The sequence below is a fragment of the Pseudoliparis swirei genome, chromosome 17 (assembly GCF_029220125.1).
Source record: "Pseudoliparis swirei isolate HS2019 ecotype Mariana Trench chromosome 17, NWPU_hadal_v1, whole genome shotgun sequence".
NCBI lineage: Eukaryota > Metazoa > Chordata > Actinopteri > Perciformes > Liparidae > Pseudoliparis > Pseudoliparis swirei.
Genome location: NC_079404.1, coordinates 9,065,004 through 9,084,309, shown reverse-complemented (window position 1 = coordinate 9,084,309; position 19,306 = coordinate 9,065,004).

The following is a 19,306-nucleotide window of genomic DNA, read 5'->3' as shown; positions in this document are numbered from 1 at the left end:
GTTCACCTTCTGTGAGTAAAGCGCTCAGGGGCATGCTGGCTACGGAAGCAGGGGATCTCGCGCTCATATTTCTCCAACGTCCGCTCACTGTGCAACAAACTGGACGAACTCCAGCTGCTGGTGGGAGACAGAGACTTCTCCTCATCCTCCGCCCTGTGTTTTACGGAATCATGGCTAAGTGGATCGATACCAGATTCTGCGCTCCAGCTCGCTGGCTCCCAGCTGTTCGGCGGACCGGGACACGGAGCTCTCCTGAAAAGCAAAGGGTGGAGGAATCTGCTTTTACCTCAACAACGGCTGGTGCACGCGACGGTGATCCTACAGCACTGTTCGCGGACCTGGAATCTTTATCATTCACTGCAAACCCTTCTACTCCCACGTGAGTTCGCTTCATTCATCCTGGCGGAGTTTACATGCCGCAGGGGAACGTGCACGGGGCACAGCGGACCCTCGCCGAACAGATACGGTGTGTGGGGCGGACCTTCCCGGACTCTTTAGTTATTGTACTGGATTTTAACAAAGGAAACCTCAGCCACGAACTCCTAAATATAGACAGTTAATTAAATGCCCTACTAGAGAGAAGAGCATTCTGGACCACTGCTACACAACAATCAGCAGGGCCTATCACGCCGTCCCTCGAGCTGCACTGGGAAACTCTGACCACGTCATGGTTCATCTGATTCCCTCATACAGGCAGAGACTAAAGCTCTGCAAACCTGTGGTGAGGAAGTTCAAGAAGTGGACCAGTGAGGCTCTGGAGGATCTCGGGCGTGCTTGGACTGTACTGACTGGGATGTCTTCAGGACTGCTACCAACAGCCTGGATGAGTACACAGAGGCTGTAACTTCCTACATCAGCTTCTGTGAGGACAGCTGTATTCCATCCAGCTCCAGGGTGAGTTATAACAACGACAAACCCTGGTTCACAGCGGAGCTCAGGAAGCTAAGACTGCAGAAGGACCAGGCATTCAGGAGTGGGGACAAGGACCTGTACACAGAGTCCAAATACAGGTTTAGCAAGGCGGTGAGAGATGCTAACGTCTGTACTCTGAGAAACTGCAACAGCAGCTCTCAGCAAACGACTCTGCTTCTGTCTGGAGGGCTCAGGCAGATCACCAACTACAAGCCCAAATCACCCCACTCCATGAACAATGTGCTTCTGGCAGGCTAAATGAGTTCTACTGCGCTTTGAAAGACAATGGAGCAGTCCTGAGACCATCCCCACAGCCCCATCAACAAGCCACAGACCATCAGCCCACCTCCCCAGCCCATCAGGGCTCACACCTCTGGAGCACCCTCCATCAACTCAGCGACCCTCGTCATCCTGGAGAGGCGTCAACAGGCTGTTCAAAGCAGAACCCCGCAAAGCAGCGGGCCGGACTCCGTCTCCCCTCCACCCTGAAGCACTGTGCTGACCAGCTGTCTCCGTGTTCACCGACATCTTCAACACCTCCTGGAGACATGCCACGTTCCAGCCTGCTTCAAGGCCTCCACCATCATCCCGTCCCAAAAACCCAAGATCACAGGACTCAATGACTACAGGCCCATCGCCTGACCTCTGTGGTCATGAAGTCCTTGAACGCTGGTCCTGTCACACCTCAAGACCATCACCGGCCCACTCCTGGAATCCCTGCAGTTCGCCTACAGAGCCAACAGGTCTGTAGGCGATGCAGTCAACATGGCCCTTCACTACATCCTCCAGCATCTGGACTCCCGAGGAACCTCCAGGATCCTGTTTGTGGACTTCAGCTCTGCTTTCAATACAATCATCCGTCCCTGCTGCAGGACAAGCTCTCCCAGCTGCACGTGCCCGACTCCACCTGCAGGTGGATCACAGACTTCCTGACCGACAGGAAGCAGCACGTGAGGCTGGGGAAACACGTCTCAGGCTCCCGGACCACCAGCACAGGTTCCCCAAGGCTGTGTTCTCTCCCTCTGCTGTTCTCCCTGTACACCAACAGCTGCACCTCCAGTCACCAGTCCGTCAAGCTCCTAAAGTTCGCGGATGACACCACCCTCATTGGACTCATCTCTGGTGGGCGAGACCGCCTACAGGTGGGAGACTGACCACCTGGTGACCTGGTGCAGCCAGAACAACCTGGAGCTCAACGCTCTAAAGACAGTGGAGATGGTTGTGGATTTCAGGAGGAATGCAGCCCACCCGCCCTCTCATCCTGTGTGACTCCCCGGACGCTGTGGAGTCCTACCGCTTCCTGGGCTCCATCATCTCCCAGGACCTCAAGTGGGAGCTGAACATCCGCTCCATCACCAAGAAGGCCCAGCAGAGGATGTTCTTCCTGAGGCAGCTGAGGAAATTCAACCTGCCAGGGAGAATGATGGTACAATTCTACACGGCCATCGTTGAGTCATCATCTGCTCCTCCATCACCGTCTGGCACCCTGCAGCCACAGCCAAAGACAAGCGCAGGCTGCAGAGCATCATCCGCTCGGCCGAGAGGGTTATCGGTTGCAATCTGCCTTCCCTCCAGGTCCTGTTCACTTCCAGGTCACTGAAGCGGGCCGGAAAGATTGTCGCTGACCCCTCCCACCCTGGACACTCCCTGTTCGAGTCCCTCCCTCGGGAGGAGGCTGGTCCATCATGACCAAGACCACCCGCCACACCAAAAGCTTTTTCGGCGGTCGGGGCTCATCAATGGACCCGGACTGACTGACTGTCACCCCAGGACTACCACCTCTTCTTCCACCTTCCTCTCTCCTCCTTCTTCGCCTCCTTCCTCTTCCTCCTCCTCCTCCTCCTTCTTCTCCTTCTTCTTCCCTCCTCCACACACGTCACTTTAACATGCACTTTAACTAAAACACACCACTTGAAGCACACACCCAAACACTTCACATTATTTGTTGTCTTTCTGTCGTGTTGATTGTTGTTTGTTTGTCATGTCCAAATGTTGCACCTTCCACCAAAAAAAATTCCTCGTTTGTTTGTGAAAACATTCCTGGCAATAAAACTGTTTCTGATTCTGATTCTGATTCTCTGAGAAAGTCCTTGTCTGATTCACATCTTGAGAGTTTGAGCCAGAGACGTTTTCTCCTTGTCTCGCCCGAGTGACCTCATCCAGCATGGGAAATTACAGGGCAATATAGTCCAATCGGCCCCCTTGTCTGCTCCAGCGTGAGGGCTGGAGATGTGTCCGTGAGTAAAGTACTGCGTCGTATCGCGGAGGTTTGACCAGCATGAAGGCTCAGGGACGGAGAAGAGTTGTTTTTCTCTCTTTGCTCGTGACGGTTGTTTAACATCCCATCCGTCTCCTGTGTGTCATGTCTTCCAGAGATTTAAAACACAAAAGGCAGACAAATAACCATCTGATCAATTGAATTATGTCTTTTAATATAAACTGTAAAATGTATGTCTTGAGTTAACGTTAAAGATTTAGTAAATATTTTTTGCTCGAAAGGGGAAACCACTGCAGATCAGCTGTCTCATTCGTTCAGACTGGTTTGCGTGTGAAATGGACAGGAGCGCTTACTGGGTTATGAGGAAGTGCTCGTCTGATGCAAAGACCCGCTGCCGGGCTCTGAATCTCAAATCATTACTGTGTGATTTCCCACTGGGTTCATCGGCCCAAATACACACCGCCATTGACGGGATGATTTGTTTACCTCCTTATTTGGAAGCATGTGATGTGACCCAGTAGGTTCCCTCACGTATAAGTGTTTGATGACCTCAATATATCAATGCTGATCATTCTGCCATAGCAGCCACACACATACACGTGTGTATTCTTCAGAGGTAATACACACCCTGCTTAGATGTAGTAGCCTAACTTATCTTTTGTGACATTGACGGTTGGCGTTGGGTAACGTTACTGCATGCTTCTGTGTTCTGGTGAGTGTGTGACACGTATACACACATGCATCTTTAAGACACGGTAAGATGTTAATGCAATTACCTTTTTACAAACCGGTGTGTCCTCTGAGCTGTACAGACTGATCTCACAGGCGCTTTATTCCGTCTTTGAAATTGTTCACTGCTTTGTAAATCAATTTGTTCCTTCTGGTTCCACCTAATTGTTTTCTATTTCTGTATTCATGGGTGTCATAATTTCAAATATTCTATTCAATTCAGTTTATTTGTATAGCCCAATTTCACAAATTACAAATTTGTCTCGGAGTGCTTTACAATCTGTACACATAGACATCCCTGCCCCAAAACCTCACATTGGATCAGGAAAAACTCCCAAATAACCCTTCAGGGGGAAAAAAAGGGAAGAAACCTTCAGGAGAGCAACAGAGGAGGATCCCTCTCCAGGATGGACAGGTGCAATGTATTGGGGTCCTTGGGGACCCCGAGTCAAAACACCCATTTGTAGCTAATGCAGTGTAAATAGAATAACGATAAACACATTTTGCTTTGCGTTCTAATTTAAAGTATAATTGACCTACTTAAAGTAGTCAAATCAACTAACTTTATTTAATTCATACTGTTTTACTTGACAATTGTTTTATAACTAGTAATATTTTTCTATGACAGTTGTTTCTTCCAGTCGTTAATTCTTGGGGTACCCAGTCCTTGTATGTTATGTTAGGATGAGGGTTAATGATGGTGCAGTTCAATTCGGTGAGTCGGGTAATGAGCTACATGTCTGATTTGGAACATCTAAATTGAAGAAAGTCAGCTCAGTGTGTTTTGACAGTCACCTCATTTAAGAGTAGACCTAAGACTTTCCTCTTTGACAGAGCTTATAGTTCGGGCTGAATCCGGTTCACCAGGTCCAGCCCCTTGATATGCTGCTATAGGCTTATAGCTGCTGGGGGACGTTTAGGATACACTGAGCACCTACCTCCTCTCCTCTCTCTAGTTATGGATGAATTTCCATCTCTCCATTGCACATTATAAACTCTGCTTCCTCTCCAGAGTCCTTGTGACTTCACGTTTCAGTCTATATTGGACCTGGCTGGGTCTGATGCCACGGCCACTCCGCCTCTCTACCTCCATCTGCCTGATGGATCATGGAGGTCTGGATCGTGGTCCATGCCTACTACCAACTATTCATACAGTCTATCATATTCATTAAATGTGTTTATGTAACTGTAATGATTCCTTCTGTACACATGACATCTATTGCACCTGTCCATCCTGGAGAGGGGTCCTCCTCTGTTGCTCTCCTGAAGGTTTCTTCCTTTTTTCCCCTTGAAGGGTTTTTAGGGAGTTTTCCCTGATCCGATGTGAGGTCCTGGGACAGGGATGTCTATGTGTAGTGATTGTAAAGCCCTCTGAGGCAAATTTGTAATTTGTGAGAATGGGCTATACCAAATAAACTGAATTGAATTCTAGTGCTATCAAGTAGACGTGTGTTTTCTTACTCCGGCGGGTCAAATAGTTAGTTAGCCATGAAATATTTCTGATGTCTGAAATATAGCAGGGCCTATTCTCCAAGTTCTTCGGCTGCCACTGTTGCCACAGGAAGGGCTTCTGTGACTTTGCCATTGTTGCAGAATCGGCGCCGTACATATTTGCATAATCAGTTTTGGTAAACATTACAGGAAGTAACCAACTTTTCTGGAGTAACAAACATCGGTGCTGATATTAATGATTGCAATGTGTGATTTTAAAGCGGTAGGGCTTCTGGATATATTCATTAGATTAAAAGTGCCATCAGTACTCTCTTTTGAAGGCTTCAAGTTCAGGACACATTTTCAAGTTCAATTCCAGCTGACTGGAGGTCTTTGAATGTCCCATATCTGCATTCCCACTGTTTTACAGTAATTTCTCTCAAAAGCAGCAGAATGTAATTACCTTCATCGCTATACTCCCATCTAATGAAGGCGAGTGTTTTCCAGCAATGGCAGCTTTTATTCCGGCCCCCGATGGAACGTGTTCGAGGTGAGTGAGGAGACGGACACAATGGCGACTGAATGTCACTGGCATCTTTGAGCGGCGCTCCTTTGTGAATGTCTGTCCACGGGCCACGGAGAACTCTCTGGCCTCCAGAAGGATGAGTTTGTTGCACAGTGTCAATTTTAAATTGGACTCATCTCTCCCTGCCCACCCCTGCTCCGTTTTTGACATCGCATGAGCTTCATTAGCATTTTCAGAAACCACGAGACATTTACCACCACGGATTGTGACACTTCACAGGCTCACTTTTACTGTTGCCCCGGGGGAGGGGGGAGAGGCACTACTCAACATCATTTGATTGTGACTGACTACCCGGTACTTCCAGAAGATTAAAATTTGTCCTAGAATTTTTGTTTCTTGGAATTAAAATGCAGATAACATAGTAATTTGGTTAGTTTTAACAAAATGTCTCTTCTCTTCTGGATTGTCCAAAGTTAGTTTGAAAGCATTATTTCAACTTAAGAATGTCTAATTGGCAGGTGAGCGAAGACATCTAATTTAATTTAGTAGTTGTTAGTAGTAATTGAATTAAGTAATTGTCAAATGGCTTCTGGAAGTTTATCACTTTGTGAGAGCAATAATAATAGTTATGCTATAGACTAGATTATCTGCCTGCTACATGAATGCTGAGTGTCGATGGAGTCTTGATGCAGGCGGTGGTGATGGAGGTTTGCCTCTGGGGGGGTTGGCTTGAGATGCTTTCATACGGGAGCTGTTGATGATTTTTTATAGCACGATAATAAATAATTGTCTTCTGTGGATAATAGGGATGACAATTGTAAACTTATTTGATTTGATAGTGTCACAAATTCTGATGGGATAATTGGGGCAGATGGAAAAACAAATTAAATTGATGGGAGCTTAAGAGGAAGTTATGAAACTCATGAACAAGTTAAGGAGAAATAGTTTTTCATCACAGAACTTTAGGTAAGATATTCAACCATATCACTGTTCCATTGCTGATGGTGTACAGGTCTGTTGTTGTTATGGCATAAAGAGTTGTTTCAGTGCTCACTGTTAATTAGCTGGTAAAGGTATATTTACAACGAACATACATTTAAGTCTTAATGACTTCAACTTATTTTTGAATGCTGGGCCTTTTTTGTCGTTGGTACCCGCTGCAAAGTGGAGCATTGTGTAATTGTCTGCCCAGTAAAGCTCGGTCCACTGGTTATTTGTGGGTGTTCAGTCACAAAGCCTGCCCCTTGTAAATAAGATAAAGGACTAGGGGATGATGCGTATGGTTGATGGTCAGATGGTGTTGCTACTTGTACATGCACCCCGTGTCAGCATGCTTAATTGTCTCTTTTGGTAGCAGCTGGGTTCAACTTCTCACTTCATTATGAAGCAAATGATTGTGCCATCGCTGATGCCGATCCAATCGAGGCTAAAGTCAGTGGAGCACCGTTGCATTCGATTAGTGAATCATCCATAAGAATAGTCTTTTTTTCTCCACTCGCTTCAATTGCCATCGGTTCCATTGTTCCTCTCCATCTGAAGGTGGCGTGAAGTGTATGACCAGGTGAGCGGGGATGCCTCATCATTCACAAGCGAGTCGCTCATTTGATTTACAAAAATGTAGAGATGTGATTAATCAAATGAAAGTCACATCAAATGAATACCTACTTTGTATACGATAGCATCAACGAGCATGTGGTTGTCCGATATTGTTCAGTAATGTTTAGGTCAGATTGTCTGTGCACTTGAGCTGCATGTTCCTACAGCAGAGACACAAGTATAGTTTATCATCTAGTGTCATTTAGTCAACAACCCTCCAACGCTGATACATCAAATGTCTGCTATGACTTATAGGCCAGAAGTTCAAACACATAATTCACCCATATATGCACAACAGAGATGAGTAAGCGACTTAATTAGAGATCCGACAGAAATCGAGGCAATGTATTACAAAAGCAATTTACTGTGATAATAGTAGTTTGTCTTTTAGCTCGATGAAAAGCTTCATGATGCAGATCGTCTGCTCGTCGTGTTGCATCGTCCTCCGTCGCGGAGCAGTTGGAACCTTTTGCACCAAAGCAGAAAACAACCAACACACTTACCGATTGACCGAGTGACTTCTGAAGGCTGATATTCCAAAACGCATTCATAGTAATCATTCCTAATTGCTATTGATCAACAACTCTTTCTAAGCATTGCTGATGTAGCACTATCATTTGAGCTGTAGGCCTGAAAGACAATCAAACTTACTGGAGTGTTTTACCGTGCAGTGCAACACCGCAGAGTTCTCAAACAATCCTTTTGTACGACATCCGGCTGGCACCGACAGATTAAGTGCCGTGGTGGTGATGAGCGCCATTACCAAAGCTTTCTCCTCTGGGGCTTGACAAACGCGACATTTACGACAAGCCCTCTGACAAACAGGACACGGCTGTTTTCCAAACCTGCTGCATTTTACTTTCATGGGAAGCGGGTGGGAGCGGTGACGGAGGGACTGGGTCCAGACTGCTGATGTCGAGCTCCTTCTCCACACCTCCTATTTCTCGCCTTCCAGCATAGTGCGATTAATCAAGCTCCAGAAGTTAAGTGTTACTGGAGGCATTGCTGTGTTATGAATTCCATGGGAAATGCATAATTAGTGAGCAGCGAATCTATTTTACAGCTGTACTGTATTCAGTTGGGGATGCATTTAGCTCCAATAGCTTTTCTGCAGTGATAGTCATCACTGCTCTGGACCAGAAGTAGTCCTGGCTCGCTTGATGCACGCGGGACTCACTGAAAAGTTAAGTGACTCACATCTGGTCGCCGAGCTTCTCGCCGCCCTCTCCTTCATGTGTGCAAATGGCTGCATGAAGTAGAACAGAACGGACATTTGCACCCGGTGGATCCCACTTTGCAGGAAGCTGTAGGGCGCTCGCTGCCTGTGTCACAAAGCCAGACGGGGCCGGTTCGCAGCCAACAGAAGCAATGTTTTACCCGAGTCTCGATAACCTCTGATTGCCTTCATATCTCGACAGTCATGTCCACCTTTTGCAAAGTTATTTTTGTATTTCCCTGCTGGTTCACAAAGTTCTGTGTTCCATATTTCATCCGAGTGCTCCGAGAGGCCTGTTCTGCTCTCAGCTAAGAGAAGGAATCGAGAAGTACGCGCTCATTATTCCCTGTGTCTTTAGCCCATCTTTGGGGCCTTAACCCAGACGGGGACTATTTTCATGTAATTGGTGCTGGTGTTGCTCCTGTTGCAATTTAGTATTTTCTGAACAGAAGGAACAGGGTGCAAAGTGTCCCTCGCTACAGGCGGCAAATTACTCCTCAGAACGCCTCCAACAGCCCTGTGCAGCGCTGCTGTAAAGGCAAACAATTTGTCCAACATGAATAGGCTCCCTGGAGACGGTCTTAAGTGTTAAATGACCTCGCTGAACCCAATACTAATCCGCGGCTGGGAGTTATTCAGGCTTGGATGGCTAACGCTTACATCCTCAGTGCAGCCATTTGAAGGCTGTTTATGCAAATTCAAGGTCATCTGATTTTTTTCATGGCTTAGTTTACGATCTCGCTCAGCTCCTTGGAGACTCCCAGTCATTCCAATTGCCCCAACTACCTATCCATACATGCCAGTGTGAGTGGGCATGAAGATAACGCAGGTGTTTCAGTTGATCAGACCTCTTGAGTGTCAGATTACATTTTCAAGGGTTTATTGACATTTTAAAAAATCCCAATGAAAATGCAAAACATGACACGATAAAGTGAGAGTCCGAAGATTTCTGTTTCAAAGACGATGCATCATCACACACGTACGCACACACACGACGTTCAAGGAAAATGACCCCCTCAACAATGAAAATATTAACAAAACAACACTAGTTCTCCTCCAGGTGGATTGATCACGTCTGAGGGTAAACCTGTGTCGGTATTGTATGTGGAGTACTTGTGTTAACGCAGTAGGGGGCAGCAGTGAGCCACGAGTTGTATGTCAGGTTTGACTTCCTACCTTTCTTCTCCCTTTCCGTCTCTCCCTCATAAACAGGATTTGGGTCTGCCCTCCAGACATCTGCTAAGTTGTAAAGGGAATGAATAAATAAAAACAAAGGCTTATGAATGACGCTCTAAGAATTTATGTTCCATGCAAACATATATTCTGATTCAATATTATAAACCTTATTGGTACATTTATTGTTTGTGCCAGCATTTATGTTTAAGTGCATCCGTGTTGTTTTGTTATGTCTTTGTAAAATGAAAAGGCAATGTACATGAAAAGGAAAAGACCTCAGGAGACTTTGAGTAAGGTTGTGGGAAGTTGAGGGGGGGGGGGGGGGGGGGCATATAGCGTGACAGCAAGTCACTGTACAATACAGAGAACAGATCATTAATTAATGCTGCTGAGTGTGAAGTGAATTGATTCGCCCCCTGAGCACGACGAGCACGACACGCACCAACACCTCCATCCAACAGGCACGTGGTGGCGGTGGCGGGTGAATCCACACTCTCCATGTCAGTTCACCTCCATTTTAATCACTTCTAATTGTTTCCAATGGCATGCAGTAAATATCCGGTGGGAATAATTCAATACCCCCAAACCCCCTGGTTCTTCTCATCAAGTCCTTTTCTGTGTCCCATGCTGTGTGTTTTCGGGCTCATTCATTCCCTCTCTCATTGAGTGCCGGATGTCTTGATTAAAGTAGTTGTTTCATAAGTGGCTTTTTTGTTATGCTTCTGTTTTTTGTGTGTACTGTGTGTGTGTGTGTGTGTGTGTGTGTGTGTGTGTGTTGTCAGGGGATGACAGCTGGCTCTCTCTGCCCCCCTGTCACAAAGAGATTGTGACTGCTGGAGTGTGACCAGCCTCTCGGCCACATCACAGCCCCCTCCACTCCTCCAGCCTGGCCTGCCCTGCTACTTTGCTTATGGCTATGTCTCTATGTCTCTTTCTCTCTCAATCCCACTGCATATGGGTCTGGTCAGCCATGGAAACCTGCACTGGCCAATTAGAAGCAGCCGCCAGCTGGGCCTCCCATCCATTCTTCCATCCCTCCTCTCTGGCCCAGCCATGTTCCTCTCTGCTCCTCTCCAGCGGCGTCCCGCTCCAGCGTCCCACAATCGGAGCGTCTCTCACGGCCACCATCGGGCCAAGCTGATGGGCACACTGTCGCTGGCGCGTGGATGGAAGAAGCAGGGATTTGTGACACGTCTCCTCTCTGCAGGCGCATGCGTGCACATCCGCGGTATTGCTGCATCTACACATACCTGGACAGACAGATGTGCATGCTGTGACGTAGGGTCCAAAGTCTCCCCTGCCAGATGCTGTGTTTTATCTCTGGTCTCAGCAGCTGGTTTGGACCAATGGCTGTAGAAATGAAAGGAGAGTTTTTGAGTTCATATCTCAGTGGCTGCCCTGTAGTGGCGATGGCTGTGCTCACCCCCTCAAAGCACATTCTGGCTTTATAAAAGTGGAAGGTGTCTTGAGGAATTGGGTTTCATTCAAAATGTCTCGAGCAATCCGGGCCTGCTAGTAACTGGGGAATAAGGGTATTCACTTTTTTCAATATGGATTTCCTGTATTATTGAAATAGTTTGGCATTCTAGCTTCATAAATACAATATGTAAATAGTGACAAAATCATCTCATGAGTTTTAAGAGATTATTTTAGGTTGGTATGATTACAGTGTTTTAAAATTATTTTCACAAAAGGCTTTTTACATAACATAAACATACTGTTTTATATAACGCAACACCAAGAATCAGAATGGGATTTCCATATCATAAAGCACTACCTGCTGATAAATGTCAAATCTTTCACCAGAATTCTGAGAGAACTGAATTATGGCCACCAGAAAGAGAAATGGCCTAGGTATGTGACGGATGATGTTCCTCAAGTTAATATATTGAAGCTTGAATGATTAGATTACACATAGGTAGATACATGTCTGTGTGGTTGTGTCAGAAGAAAGGTCATACACACAAACACATTCATTTCTCTATCGCTTGTTCTTTAACTCTCTTGTTTCAATCACAAAAAGTTTTGATTCCCCAGCATACTATTAGGGATTCTAAATGGCATGGGCTTTGGAAAGGTTACTCCTCAAAATGGTTTCACTCCTCTGCCATAGCTACTTCTCTACCTCATATTCCATCAATCACTGATGTCGGCCTGATTGCACATGATGTGGCTGGATCCCATTTTGAGGTGTGACAGGGGCCTATTTTGCGATGGTGGCAGTGATGGCTGCATGTCGAAGCTCGTGACAGGATGCTCTCCGCCCGTCTCCTGGGCTTTGAGAGTTTGAGGGGCCACCGGCCCTTTTCATCCTCCTTTTGTGGATGGTCTCCGACACGGCTTGTTTTTGACGGAGGCAAAAGCAGTAATTGATTTTTCTCTCCTCTGTGACTCTCAGGCGCTGGCTGCATCTCTCCTCTGAGAAACAGATGAATAAAAAGACGGAGCGTGAATTTGATAGCCAACAGTCACAGACCTGACAGATGGTCAAACCTCACGTTATCGGGGCCCGATAGACGTCCGGAATGTGGTGGTTAGCTGCTGAATTGGCTTCTGAAAGGATCAGTCGTATTTATTATAGCAGAGAGTATTGAGCCGTGAAGAGCCGGAGAGATGGGAGATATTGGGGAGCGCAGACGCTGAAGGTGAGAAGGACCTCGGCTCAGATCTGACAGGCGGCATTAATAGATTGGTGAACTGATAGATGCACGGTGGAACGGTGAGATGAATAAACGGATTCAGCCCCAGAAATTGAATTTTCATTCCTTTTTTGCTTCAGCCAGTAGGAAAAGTTGGTGCCAAGTTCAGTGATGTGTAAATGAATATCTGAACAAACAGTGAACAACTTTATCACTTGCTGATTGACCAACCTAATCATTATAAGCTCGACAAAAGAAAATTACTTTTTTTCCCCTCGTATCAAAAGAATCAACAGAGCATTCATCATAATTGTGACCTTGTGTCTGCCTGTCAGCAAGACTGACAATCAATTGTAGACGTTGTCAGCTGTGACAAGAGGTGTTTAGCCTGGAGAGGAGAGGAGCGGCGGCACCGACTGTCTACGGCGGCGCTAGCTCCTCCATTAATGTGAGCGTCTGTTCCAATCCAGACGGCCTCAGACAGGCTCCAAAACTTTGTTAGGCAAGTTTGCTTAATCTTTGTTTTTTCTTTTTCGCTGCACGCTGGAATAAATGAGCTAATTAACAGTGAATGAGAAAATGTCCCTGTGTATTGCAGTATGAGGCGTTTTGTGAGTTCGTGCGGAGAAGCTGTGGCGTTTTGTGACAGGGAAGCCTAAAAAATGGTGTTTGGTGTCATATTAATCATCTTTCACCTTGTTCAACTTGTTAGCACCTTTCTGCCAGGCTTTTTGACAATTTGACAATGATGCTAAAATATTCATATTCATCAATGGAGTTCATGAATCATCTTTCAGAAGTTTATACAAGTATCACGAGGATAACTCATCCGATGTCATGCATTCTGAACTGTTTCTCCCATCAACAATAACTGCAAATCCTCTGTTATTAGGAATATATTATATTTGTCAATGGAGTTCATGAATCATATTTATTTAAATGCATACAGGTATCATGCAAATACATCATCTGATGTCATGCACTCTGAACTGTTTCCCCAGTAAACAATAACTGTTTTAATGATGTCATTCACCCCAATGAGAATGAAGGGTATAAAGAGGACACGGTCCAGGGACGGATGCGGGTCAAAGAACGACGAGGACATATTCTTATGTATTGTCCTTCAACCCCCCTCCCCCCCCGCAGTATCTTGCAAAGATTACTGCCGTGTTTTTGTGACTGAATGATTGGATGTGAAATGGCACATGTAAATTGCATGCTGTGTTGAAGTGGTTTTCCTGCCTACCTTGATGCCTATTTTGTTATGGAAATTAATGAGACATTAGCATAACCAGCAGGAGTTTGGAACAGAAAATAATGAATCCTTGTAGAAGGAGCAGCCCTCTCTGGGAATTAATAAATACACACAATGTACACTCCAACAAATGCTTACCACACGTGGCGGCTGCTGCTCCTTGTTAACTGGCGGCGTTCCTCGGTGAGACACGATTGCAATGGCCACCATGTGATGAATACAAGGGGGTTTTCAGGCAGAGGATTCTGAAAGGAGCACGTACCCTTCACCACCTAATGGTCTGATATCCATATTCTGCTCAATGGGTCACTCGGCATATAATGTATGATTGTAATGAGACGACCAACCAGCAGCAAGCAGGAAGAAGATCACGACTACACGACAGTTTCACGTTCATCTGTGAAAGGTTTGTAGTCCACCGTCATAGCTGCTGTTAATTATTGTATACCTTATCTTCAGGGGTTACATTTCAATTTCAAATGTTGGGGCCCTCAAAAAGGCATAATCAAATTTTTTCAGAGGAAAACATTTTTTAATTTTTTAATTTAGAATTGTGATGAAAATTATGAATATATTCAATCATCTCATTGGCAAAAAAAGTGCAGAAAAAAACAACTCTGGAAATGTAATTCTTAACCTATTGCTTAGATTTGACTCCTTCAACAAATTGCAATATATATTTATATCACCATAAATACAAAAGAAAAACAAAAATAAGAATTCAATCTCAGCTATTTATTTCAATCACATACAGTATAACACAATTGTGACATTTCTAACTTACAGAATCACAACTATACCCATGGATTGGTTATATGCCTTTACAATACTATTCAAACTAAATCAAATTAAAGATCTTTGCAAATAACCACTTAGGTAGTTTGAATGTGTACAACATGGTTTAATTTTACAGTAATGCATCTCAACATTCTGACGCCTTCATTTAGTGTTTCCTAGACGGTTGCAGGTGAACTGGTGTTTACACGGCCTGTGAGATCTACGGAAGAATCTTCATGTTCGTCCATATCCTGAATATCTGTATATTTGAATTATGAACATTTTGAAATTCTCCACTTTTCAGTGTTAATGAACTGTATAGCTCTACATTATATAAGTGTAATATTGTTGTCAGTTGTGTTGAATGCAAGACCAGTGCTTTTTTTTGACGAACACCATGAAGCATAGTACAGAACTACTATAATAATATGTATCATACGTTTATTCCTCTAGAAGGAAGATCAAACTCAGATTTTAAGAGCAGAAACAAGAATTGATTGACCAAAAGTATTAGAAACTTTCCTTTGTTCACACCAGGTCACGAGGACATTCAAACAGCAGTCTGTGGATCACATGACAGACATTTGGTTATATGTCTGCACCACATGCGGTTTGATAAGCTAGCGATTGGTATTGTGGCTGACACTGTAAAACTGAGCCGTTCTCATCATGAGCAGAACTGGTATGACCTTCAAAGGGAGCATTTACATACGAGTATTGCTCTACAGTGAGTAATTAACAGTTTGTGTTAGGCCCATGAGAGAAATTAAAAGTTTATTGTCATGTCTTTCAACAAGATATCACTGAGAAAAGCCAGAGCCACTGCACCTCTTAGTGGGAAAGTGAATGTTCAGCCTTAAGCAGCAGGTCCAACACAATATGCTGCATCATCTGACACTTAATATGGAGTTAAACTAGTATTTGTGTGTATGTGTTAAGAAAGGTTTGGTATTTGTACTGTTACCCTCTGGACAAATATAATGTTAAAACCAATGATTTTACGAATACATATTCCATGTTGTATCACAATTTGTATATACAAAAGGAACCTGTCATTTATTTTACAAATAGTCTGCTGCTGATTTTATTAAATCTGAAAACATTGTTACATCTGACCCCAGCTTCCCTCCTGCCTTATCCAGGTGTCTGAAGTCCATTGTTGTTAGATGGCCGGAGTGAAGAGCAGCTCCAGGACACACCGTGCTCTCTCCTCCGCTTGACTTGAAACGCAACGCTGGTTCTTCCCAAGAACCTTTGCATACTAAGATCCGGGTGACATTTAGCTTTAATGAATTAGGGAACATCAGCATAATCAAGCTGCTAACAAAGTTACAGCTTAATAGGTTTAATGCATTAAGTCCAATTTAATTGGTGAACATTTTTCAAAGCTGTTGCTTTTCATTTTCTTTCATTAGGATTTCTCAATGTTGTTTTTTCCGCTCTGTTTTTTTGTTAACAAGGGAAACAACATGTTGAGTCTTCATTCCTTTCGCAGCTGCTCTCAGTTTATTAGTTTTCTATAACGATAAGCTTTAAACCCCCCCCCCCCCCCCCAATATTGTAAATTGCATATTGCACACAGACACCTTGCATGCATTAACAAGCTTTTCACTATAGCTTTGACCTATTAAATAATAAGGACACATCAGAGATAATGATGCCAATTTAAGTGAGGCTTATCACCAGTAATAGTCATTGAGGCTCTAATCAAATTGAACACAAGCCCATATATTGGTCTCGGCTGCTGTTAATCAGTCTTTGTGGAAAGCAGTTCAACCTGTGAAGCATCCAAATAAGTTGATTGCCACATGCACTTCAAACACATTATCTTTAGAACCTGCTCTGAAATGTCTTATTTTACAGTGAACCAAGCTGTGTGTGTGTGTTTTTAAAGCAGGGAAATTAATTCATGTGTGGGTGAGGCTCATGTGAAGAGTGGCAACTTGTTATTGTGAGGGGGAAATGGTCAGCATCACCCTGATTCACTACTCGATGATGAGAAATGTCAAACTTTGGCTTATTTTAATAGCGTATGTTATACAGTGGTCTCATCTGTACTATAGAATACAATAATGGTGAGAATTCACCATATCACCTGAGTAATCACATCATCGAGTTGGTAATTAGAGCAACAACAGAGAGCGAGAGAAATGGAATTAGTTCATAAATCCTCTTTCTCTTCTGTTCTCTTGTCATGAGGGGCCATCAGCATGAGACAAGTGTGCTTTTTTAGTCAAGACAACAAATGTAATCTGCATAACCGTCTTGTGCTGGTGGAGTTTAATCGTTTATATATTCTCACTTGTTCAAAGCAAACTAGCAACGCTGCAAGTACATTTCCTTTCAACATTTCAGTGGCTCTCGCTGCCTTTGAAGACTGACATCCATAATGAATAGCGTCAATTTTCATCCCAATTAGAGTGTTTATCTCTGCTTAGTTCACCTATAGTGTTGCTTTTGTCTCTTGTGGGGGCGATGAATTTTCATGAAGGACAAACACTGCACTCCAGATAAAAAACAGCTTATCTTGCTCTGGGATTTAAAGCTTTAGAGCTGGAATTATTTGTCTCCAATTTGTTTGGGCTGTGTTAACAGCCAGTGTGGCACCAGGTCGCAGTAGTGTGGTGGGAGGGTGGTACCCAGTGGGAGGAGTTAGCAGCAGGGAGAGTAGAGGGAAAGAATGGCAGAGAGAACATGGTAATGCATGCTTGTAGACAAAGAGGGCTGCAAAGCTTTCATCTTAAACGGAGCACATCACATCAGCCCACAGCTGCCTCATACGACCCGCCAGATAGAAACTGACACACGCGTGGCAACTACATAGGTCGCTCAACACAAACATTAATACTCATTAATGTGTTCATGGCTTAGTATGTAGACACACACAGTGCTTGTGAGTTTCTTCTGAAGTGAAAGTGAACCAGTTCTGCCTCACAAGCCGTAAAGTGTGGAATCGGCGGTTTGTTATTTCAACACTGGAGTGTTTGGTATGCTCGGGAGACGATGTGTGGCAGCAAGCCTGTGCGATTAGGACGTTTCTCTTGACTACCTACTGCTCAAGTTCAGGGAACCCTCCGTTCTGACATGCAACATTTAAATGAAGTCATTAAAATTTAAACCGTCACCGTTCCAGGGACAATCACTCCTGACATCCACTTGGCATGCGACAAGTTAATGGAACGTAAACATGAGAGCTGCTAAATGATGTGAAACGTTGTTTGTTTTTCTATTGGATGAGAAACCTGTTGTTGATGCTTTCTTGCCATTATGTTATCAAAAAATGATAATAATAATAATAATTTATTTTATATAGCGCTTCTCAAGGAACCCGAAGTCGCTTTACAGAGTCCAGTAGTCATACACACACACACAGTCATACCGTAGTAGCCACAGCTGCCCTGGGGCAGACTGACTGCCATTCAGCGCCTACGGCCCCTCCGACCACCACCAACATTCATTCACATCCATACAAACCGGGGTGAGGCTGCGGTGCATGTCTTTATGATAGTGGGGGAAACCGGAGTACCCGGAGGAAACCCACGCAGACACGAGGAGAACATGCAAACTCCACACAGAAAGGAACGACCGGGACGACCGGGATTCGAACCCAGGGCCTTCTTGCTGTGAGGCGACAGTGCTAACCACTGAGCCACCGTGCTGCCCATAACGATAACACAATGGCTGAATATTGTTCTTCTTAGGATACTATTTTGAACACCATGTTCCCCTATTTGAGTTGAGGCCGCCCTACAGTCTATCCTGGAAACCAGCAGGATCGGGCGCACTTATTTTCCCAGTACAGGGATGAACAGTACTCTTTCTTGTCTTTTAAACTGGATTTGCAGTGTTATGTATTAAAAGTCTCGAGATGTCAGCTTCATGATTAAGATACAAATCACCACAACTCCCCCACCTCGCTTCCAGTTGGGGATCTTCGTTTCACGTCATCACCGTTTCTTTCTCTTGCCATGTTACCTGCCCATCTCGAAACTGTGCGCTATAGAAAAAAGGTTCTGGGCCTGAGCTCACCTGACCTCTGTCGCCCACTCCTCATCTCTGCTCATGGCTAGCAGGTCAAGGCGGCATTAGCCACTACTAGCATCACACACCTGCATCTCTGGCCGAGCTGTCGCCGCTTGAGTTGCATGGTGGGTTCTGGGTAATGTAGGCACCAGGCTTTGACAAAGAAAGATCATGCATGGAATACAAAACACTGGTTCTGTTTCATAGATTTTAAATATTTGTTTCGCTGTGAGTGCAATGCTAAATTGAAGTCGTGCGTTTGAAGTTGTAAATGGTAACTACAACCTTCACTGCTTGACACTACAGCACTCTCAGAAGTCAATGTGGGGGGACACGTTACCTGATTGTTGAACCTATAATGGGTATGATGTGGGAGTGAAGACTGATTGATCAATGTTCCAATGTTGTTCATTTGTCTTTACATAGAAAACAGTTATTTGCTGCTATATTAACGTTTGTGCGGAGCCGCAGCTCACCTGAAGTCGACCTCACCCTGATGGAGTTATCTTACCGTGAGCTCTCTGTGGAGTTCACTGCCAGTACGGTCTTATTTTGGCTCAATTGTTGGTTTTGATTTTGTTTGTTGATTGAGACACCTCGTGTAAACTATGGAAGACGGGCCTATTTTCAAGTTCTATCCATTGACTTTAATGTCTTAACAATGTTTTTATTATGCACAGTAGTTTTGTGACATGTGGCAGTCTAAATCATGAAGCGTGACTTTAGGTAAGGTGCTTGATGAAGAGGTTCTGCTCTGGGGAGCTGATAAGTCTTTGATAGCAAACCCCCTGTGAGGTCTCCGGCCATT